Here is a 9149-nt window from a genome sequence, read left to right as displayed (position 1 = left end):
GATATCAACCGGTGGGTAAAATCGTCCTGAGGTTTTTCAATTCAGCTAAACTTTTAGCTGAATGCAGCCAATCAGGCAATCCTAGATGCTAGAGGCAGGTACATGAACCTCCCAGCGGCACCCCATCAACACATAATATCAGGAGAAAGCATAACTCATGATTTTCAGTCACTCAAAAATTTTGTGGTAGTTTGTTATGCACGAATAGAGAAATGAGAAATATAATCATAAGACATATTAAAGAAAACTAATTTTCCCTCTTTGGCAGTGTATTTCAACTCTTATTCCTGTTTTTTAAATTTTTCTCTCACATTTAGGTTTAATAGTAAAGTTGAAGAATGAAGATTTCTTTTTCTCCTGTTTTTGTTTGTTTGTTCCCACATCTGTCCACTCTGCTAGCTCCTTCTTTCCCTCTTTGGCCAGAAAGTAGCCAAAGAATTCCAAGAGTCTTATTTCAGCCCACTGTTCCACTTGTAAGTTTCTCAGGTTCTGTTTAAACAACAATCGACCATAGCGTGAATCATTCCGGGCTGAATAAGACTGGCCTTGTTTTGATCATTTTTAAGGTTGGGTTATGGATACATGGGAGTTTTATATTATTGTCTCCACTTCTGTGTATGCTTAAACTTTTTTTTTGTAATAACAGAGAGAAAGAAAGAACAAGATGACCCTGTTTAAAAAAAGAAAAGGACCTCCGTCTCTACTAAAAATACAAAAATTAAGCCTGTGCGGTGGCTCACGCCTGTAATCCCAGCACTTTGGGAGGCCAAGGGGGCAGATCACGAGGTCAGGAGATCAAGACCATCCTGGCTAACACGATGAAACCCCGTCTCTACTAAAAATACAAAAAAATTAGCCGGGCGTGGTGGCGGACGCCTGTAGTCCCAGCTACTCTGGAGGCTGAGGCAGGAGAATGGCGTGAACCCGGGAGGCGGAGCTTGCAGTGAGCCAAGATAGCACCGCTGCACTCCAGCTTGGGTGACAAAGCGAGACTCTGTCTTAAAAAAAAAAATTAGCCGTGGTGGCAGACGCCTGTAATCTCAGCTACTCGGGAGGCTGAGGCAGGAGAATCACTTGAACCCCAGAGGCAGAGGTTGCAGTGAGCAGAGATGATGCCACTGCACTCCAGCCTGGGTGACAGAGTGACACTCCGTCCCCCCCCCCAAAAAGGAAGGAAGGAAGGAAGGAAGGAAGGAAGGAAGGAAGGAAGGAAGAGACAAAGGAAAGGAAAAAGTAACTATTCTGGGTTGAATTAGAATTCTCAGTCAGACGCTTTCTGGCTGTGTGGTCTTGGGCAATCTTCTTTTCTAAGCCTCCATGAAACTGGGACAATAATATTCAATTCACAGGAGGCTGACAGAGGTTGAATGCATGTAGGCAATGCTTAGCACATAGTAGGGTCTTAGTAAATATTAATTCTCACTACTCCCCTACCTATGCCTTGTGTTGATAGGAACAGAGTAGCCTTCCTATCATGCCAGGAAACAGTATGAATGGAAGGAAGGAGAATTGGCTGGAAAGAGAAGAGACCAGAGGTCTGTTTCTGAAAATCTCACATCAGAGAACAAAGTGAAGACGCATCTATGTATAGAACCTGGAAACGTTGGTCCGGGGCACTCCTAGACCTCACTTAGATTTTGTGCATCTTCCCTAACACTTCTGCCCAGGATCATGCTTTTCTTCGGCTACAAATACTTAATATTCTCCTCACCACCCCCTCCTACATCTCTCCTTCTTGAATTTGTTTCTTGTCTATTCCCAGCCACCCCGGATGTGGATGTGTGAGAAGCCAGCCCACTTCGTGGATGAGCGTAGGTATCTGCCTTCCAGAGACCGGGGCTGCAGGCCGAAACGCCCGAACTACTACCAGAAGACACACACCTGTTTGTGAATGGCGGCTTCTGCATCACTTAGCTTTGTTGGGGGTGAAGGGAGATCCTAGTATAAGATTTGTTGATTTTCTCAGAGTATAGCTGACGACAAAGGCCTGTGAATTCCCAAACACTTGCCCTTCGACGTGAGGAACCTTCTGCAGTATCTCCAGTGAGACATTGCCCAGGGGAGTCATGCACAAGTGGGCAGTCTCTTATTCTGACCAGAAATGAGGTACGTAACCATACATTCATAGATATTGCTCAGGAACCCAGGCAAAAATTATAATCCCCCTTGTCATGTTAGACACTGCAAAAGCTGGGTTAGAGTTCCGAATCTGCCCTTTTGAAGCTGTATAACCCCACTCAAAGTATTTGATTTTTGAACCTTGATTTCCTTATCTGCAGAATGGAGATAATACCTACCTCACAGCACTATTGTGAGTGTTAAATGAAAAAATGTATGGAAATTTGCCACCAGTAACAAAAGAACATGGGGACAAGTGACTATTGCAAAGTTAAAGTATGTGCAGTACCTGGAAAGTATGGAAAGTACCTGACACAAGGTTGGTGCTCTGCAAACATTTGTAAGATGATGAAATGACATGTGGGTGATACTCTGTAAATACTGTCCCCCAACTCACATGACCAGAAAACAGAGAGCAGGCAGGAGAGGGAAATGGGAAAATCCATTTCTGCCAATATTCATTCAGGCCCTGGAGACACACACACAAAAGTTTATAGGAATTAAGCAGGTCAAGTGAGTGAGACTCAAATTATTTGACACATCTCACATGGAGAGGTGGTGTCTATATCTCTTCCACTTGCAACTGGGTGGCTCATAAATGCTTCAGCCAATAGAGTTTTAAGTTTTGACGCTAGATTATGAAAGACCACTCAGCTCTTCCTGGTTTTCTCAGGATGCCCTTATGGAGGAAGCCAGCTACCATGTAAGAAGTTTCTCTGAGATGAAGACCCTCTCAGCTGTCATGCTACAGAGGCCACAAATACATGCTCCAATATATAGCCCCAGCTAATCCCCCAGCCAACATCAGCTACCTCCACCATAGCTGTGCAGGTGTGGGCTCCCCAGCCCAAATCAAAGGTCAGATGATCGCTGGCCAGCCAATATCTGACTGTAACTACAAAATCACGAGCAAAGTAAGAGAGTTGTTTTAAACTGTTGATTTTTGGAGTGATTTGTTATGTAGCAATAGAGGCCACCAGAGCAGCCAGGTCCCTGGGACCTTGTGGAATCGGGGTGTGTGCTTTATCTAAAGTGGGCAGCCCCTCCTCAGACAAGTGTTGCTTTGGAGGTATGCAGGTCTTGGTTGGCCAGATGTACGAGTAAAATTGCCAGTTCCAGAATTTTGTGAAATCTCCAAATTTTTTAGATATCAGTTACTAATTAAAAGCTTTTGAAAACCAGTATGCATCACAGCAGAGCTGCCAGTAAGGTCTGTGAGCTGCCAATTTGCCACATCTGTTGTCCATAGAAGAGAGGGAGGGCCTGCTTACCCCTACCCTATCCAACCTATCCAATGCCTTCCTGCAAACTGGGGCTATCAGCCCTAACTGGCCTCCAGCCCTGCAGGAATGCTTCCTGTATAACGTATTAGCATCTGAAAACCAGCATTAAGCAAGCATTTATACAATCCCACATCCAAGCCAAGCAAACTGCTTCTTGTTTTACTAGTGGCTGGAGCTTTGACCCATTTAAGCCTGACAGCAAAATGGTGATTAAGGAGGGTGTTGTTCCTGGTGTTTTGATTGGGAGGAAATGAAAGGAGTTGAAGGGAGCAGGATGGGAGGAGGCGTGATACAGGGGAACTTCGTGGAGGACAAAAGTTCACCAGTTTTCCCTTGAAGTCAGTTTAAGAGCAACAGAATGACATCAACACATATTTCAGTGAGTTAAAAAAAATTTTTTTTTAAACAGTCCCTCATTATTTTCAGCTTTTGTTGAGAATGTTTTGCTCTTGGCCTTAACGAATTCACCTTTAAAACTGTAGAGGAAAAAGTTGCATATCATTCTGTATCATTTTCTTGTGTACTTTCTTCAGTGTGTGAATGAGGCAGAAAACAGAGCTGCTGATCCCACCACTGAAGACCAAGGAGCCACTGCAGCCTCTGAGTGTGGGATGCAGAAGGACAGAATGTTACAGTGGGTAGCTAGTCAGGCATGAGCAGGGCAGGAGAGGGCACCCCCAACTCCACCAGGGATGTCAGGCAACCATCAGGTGACGGTCAGGCAGTTGTCACACTATCTCTCTAACATAATAATTGATCGCAGCCCACGCCAAGGGGCAGTCTCCAGTAGTTACAAACACCTGAAACTGGTGATCAGCAGCTTCTCGATAAGATCTCAGGAGCTGAGCCAATGGGCTCAAGCATGAGCATTACGGGGCAAAAGGGCAGAGTTTTACTGGTATATGACTGTCAGGGACATTTGAGTGGTAAGGGAAGAACGCCTCAAGTGAGCATGCGCACAACTCCAGTAAACACACTGCACACGCTCACCAACCAAGTGCTGGCAGGACATGGAGCGTGAGGACAGGCCACGCTAAGGGAAGAATCAGAGGAGAAAGGATGCAAGACCATGGAAGTATGCCGACATATAAAACACTAAGTCAAAGGTCAAACGGGGCACTTGTCTTTCAAGTTATTTGCTTGGGCATCTTCCAAGTGTACTTTCCTGCTCTAAAGCTTTTTAATAAGCTTTCACTCCTGCTCTAAAACTTGCCTCTCACTCTGCCTTATGCCTCCTCGGTCAGATTCTTTCTTCTGAGGAGGCAAGAATTGAGGTTGCTCCAAACCCATACAGATTTGCTGCCAGTAACAAAAGAACGAGGGGACAGGTGACTGCTGCAAAGTTAAAGTATGTGCAGTCATAGAGGGAGAAGGGGACAACTTTGTAAAGAGTGACAGAAGTGTCCTTGACCACAAGCCAGGCATTAGGAGTGTCTGTGAACATAGTCTTTTTGCTGCATCAACAGAATGAATAAATATGTGAATACTCACTGAGGTATTCCTCAAAAAAGTTTTCTGTAAAGTGTGTTTAAAGATTGTTAATGTTTTCATCTTTTATATTGAAATTATTTTTGAAATGATACAAAGGGAAAATGATGAAATGTCTCCTCCTAACCCAGTACCCTCACACTACCTTATTCCCGCATGTCACCAATATAATCCAATTCTTGTGCATTTTCTAGAGATATGAATGCATGTACAAAATACATGAATTCTTGTTTTCTTACTCAAGTGGAGGCATGCTATACAGAATGCCCTGTGCTTATCTATTTTCATGTGACTATATAACCCAAAGAGTGTTCCAGATTTCCATAGCTACTCATGTGTGAGCCCTCATTCTTTCCTAAAGCTATGTAGTATTTTGTTTTATTGGTACATCATAATTTATTTAACTAGTCTCCAATTGATGGACAAGTTTATTGCCTCCACAGTAATTTTTTTTTGAAATAATTTCGAGTACATTCTGTGATATGTGTCTGAGTGAAATTTGATCTGGGCCTTGGGAGTGATTAAGCAGCATTTGAAGTAGTCTGATCAACAATCAACACTTTAAGGATGATTACTTAGACTTCAAGTATCCTCATTGAAATCTACATCAGAAGCTTTGTTAATTAGCGTAAGGATGAAATGAGTAGAGGTCAAAATAGGTGGTTGGTTAAGAAGATTATATATACCTCATAGTCTTTGAATGAACAGAGTAAAGAAATCTCTTGAGCAAGCCATCCATTGCCAACAGTATAACTCTCAAGGTACAGAGGTGGCCCACAAATTCTGTGTCCTTCACCTCACAGAGCACCTTGTTGCCTAACCTAATCCGTATGCTGGCCAGGCCTTCTCTCTGAATATCTTGGCTTCTGTTGTTCAGAGTACCTACAGCAGAAAACAAACATCACCAGCTATAGAACATATCATGTGTCTGCCTTTTGACTTGCTTACTAGTAAATGCTTGTATGCTTGGCAAAATTTGGTCTGATAGTTGCTTTCACAGCACCTGGAATTTGGTCTGGAGTTGCAACATAGCCCTTGAAAGAGAAATTCTAAGGTAGAGGACATGTAAGCCCCATTCACCTTTAATAACCAGAGACTATAAACAGTTATCAAAAGAAACTAATACTTCCTGAAGGCCCAAATTGCCTTAGGATAATTTGAAACAGGGACATTTAGATTGTTTCTAATCTTATACTATTATAAGTAATGTTGTAATGAATAACCATGTACATAAATCACTGTGCATGTGTGAATAATTTAAATTGATGACATTAATTTGTGAAGCCTTCCTTTTGTTGGACACAGGGAATCTCAAATTGAGTCATCACATATGCTCCCATATGTAAGCCATATATTTGAAGAAAAAAAAAAGAACGATTTTATCATTTTAACTGATCCCAATTGTATTATTTGTGCTTATTGTACACAGTCCTTAAACTTGTTTTGTGGCCATTCTAGGGGAAAATTCATCTGAGAAAAGGCTATGTTGGATGCCTTCACTTTATAAGTCCTTTTACTTTTTCAGACCAATTAACTCCTCTGAAAAACAAAATAAAACAAACAAAATACCCTGTCTTAGTCTGCTCTGGCTGCTATAACAAAACACCATAAACTGGCTGGCTTATGAACACAGAAATTAATTTCTCACGGTTCTGGAGGCTGGGAAGGGGAAAACATATAAACTACAGTAACATCTTGATATACAACATAAGCAAAATCTTAAATGTTCAACTGACTGACTGACTGACTATCTGACTGAAGGGCTGACTGATTGGTTGACTGACTGGCTGACTGGCTGTCTGTCTGACTGACTATCTTACTGACTGACTGACTATCTTACTGACTGGCTGACTGACTGACTTACTGTCTGTATGACTGACTATCTTACTGACTGGCTGATGGACTATCTGACTGACTGGCTGACTGACTGACTAACTGTCTTACTGACTGGCTGACTGACTGGCTGACTTTCTTAGTGACTGGCTGACTGACTGACTGACTGACTGACTGACTGATTATCTGACTGACTAGCTGACTAGCTGGCTGACTAACTGACTATCTTAGTGACTGGCTGACCTGACTGACTGACTGACTGACTGACTATTTGAGTTACTGACTGACTGGCTGACTGGCTGACTGACTATCTGGCTGACTGACTGACTATTTGAGTGACTGACTGACTGATTAACTGACTGGCTGACTGGCTGGCTGACTGACTCACTAACTGACTATCTGACTGGCTGACTATCTGTATGACTGACTGACTCTCTGACTGGCTGACTGACTGAGTGACTGACTATCTGACTGACCAATTGACTGACTGACTGACTGACAAGTGACTATCTGACTGACTGACTGACTATCTTACTGACTGTCTGACTGACTGACTGACTAGCTGACCAAATGTCTCACTGGCTGACTGACTGGCTGATGGACTGGCTGATGGGCCTGGATCACCCTAGAAGGAATATATTAAAGTGGGAGTTGTGGCATCTGATGCAGGTTGGACTCTTCCTTTCAGCACCCAAGTTATCAAACTAGGCTTTTTTTTTTTTTCAGTAAGAAGCCAACCATCCCCATGAAAAATAAATAACACCAAAGAAAACGCAACTTATGAATTATTGATAACAGATTTATGGTATTTACAGAGGGCTGATTAAACAAAAACTAAAAGAAAACAAAAGATTTTTAAAAACCTGAAAACTTTCCCAAACCAAATCTCTGAGTTTAGGCAGCTTCTGTTGCACCCTCTCAGCTGCAAACAGGACCTACCTGAGGTGAACCTGTGACATAAACTAACTTTTTTTCTATAAATTTTCCCTCTGGTGGTGACCCCTTCTCTTCTTTCAGGTGTCTGGGACCTTGCCCTCTTCACCTCTTTCTTCTATCAAAACAGAGAGAGAGATCTGATAACCAGTCATTGACATTTGTGGACTGATGTTGACTGATTATATTTTGACTGGAACTCAAATTCATCAGCACCCTGTCTGAAACAGACTTGTGAAGTTTAAGCCTTTTAGCTATAATTATGGGATGAAAGGTGTTCCATTCTCGTTAAAAGAATTTCAGGCATCAGCAGATGGGAAGGTAGAGGTGAAGGTCCACTCAGCCACCTCTGAATGTGATCCTGACTTTTGTGGGGGGTGTTTTTTCCTACAATAAATCCCTAGCTCCAGTGTGGAGAATAATGCAGGGGCTGGCAGAGATAAAGCCAGCCCAAGGATTATTTAGATTAGAATAGGCAGTGACTTCTAGAACCTTCTAGATCTTGCTCCCACCTTCCCTGCTTCACCATAGTCAAATCTTGTTCCTCACTACTTCAATGAAATCCCTGACTTGAACTCATTCATTTCAAGTTTTCGTGACACATAATTTACCCATTCTGAGGGTATTCTGGTAGTTTAGTGATGACTTAATACTTTTTTTCCTATCTTAAGCTCCTGCTTCTGTCATACTGAAAGCACATTTGGCCGTTATCTCTACCTCAGGTGAAGTGAAAACAACAGAAAATATGTCATTACTACATAGCTCATTAATTAGAGTTTAAAGGCATGGTTACCAAGAAAGCTTGGGAATGAAGAATCTGGGTTTTCAGTGTCCCTTTGGGATATATATGTTTGAAAGAAGTGTTTTCTTTTGAGTCCTAATATCCAAAGTGAGTGTTATCCCTGTCTCACCAATGAGGAAATTCATACTTGGCTGTCTAGTCATTTGCCTAAGAACACCTAGCTGGTAAGTTGTGGAGTGAAGATTTGAGCTCAGTTATGCCTCGCTTCCAAGTCATGCTCTTCCCACTATGGCATAACAGTAAAAAATTGTTTTATTCCCCAGGGCTTCTGTATCTTTAGCTGTACCAAGAAAGAGATAATCATTATTTCTAACACTGGGCTGAAATCTGCAGGACTTATTTAAAGGTAGCCAATGAGTATCACTATTTTTAATATCTGATTGTTGTCTTCCAAATTTTTCGGTCCAAAATTTTCTGAGAGAAGGAGTTTCATTAATTTCCTGATTCTAATGGTCCTGATTCTTGCCAGAAGCTGGCAAAAATAAATGCAAAGCAGACAGAGTAGGCTGTATTACTTTTAAAGCAATAATTATTAATGTAAAAACAAATGAGAGAGAGTCTTTTATGAGACAAAAAGCATGAACTCCTGTTTCTGTCTCAGTGGACATAAGTCTTAGTGAGTAGGTTAAAAGTTTAACCAAATACATTTTGGTTATCTGTACAATTTCAAACCCAAAATCGATAAGTCTTAT

The sequence above is a fragment of the Macaca mulatta genome, chromosome 15 (genome assembly GCF_049350105.2).
Source record: "Macaca mulatta isolate MMU2019108-1 chromosome 15, T2T-MMU8v2.0, whole genome shotgun sequence".
Lineage (NCBI taxonomy): Eukaryota > Metazoa > Chordata > Mammalia > Primates > Cercopithecidae > Macaca > Macaca mulatta.
The sequence above is the reverse complement of the archived record's forward strand: the minus strand, read 5'-3'. Positions refer to the sequence as shown.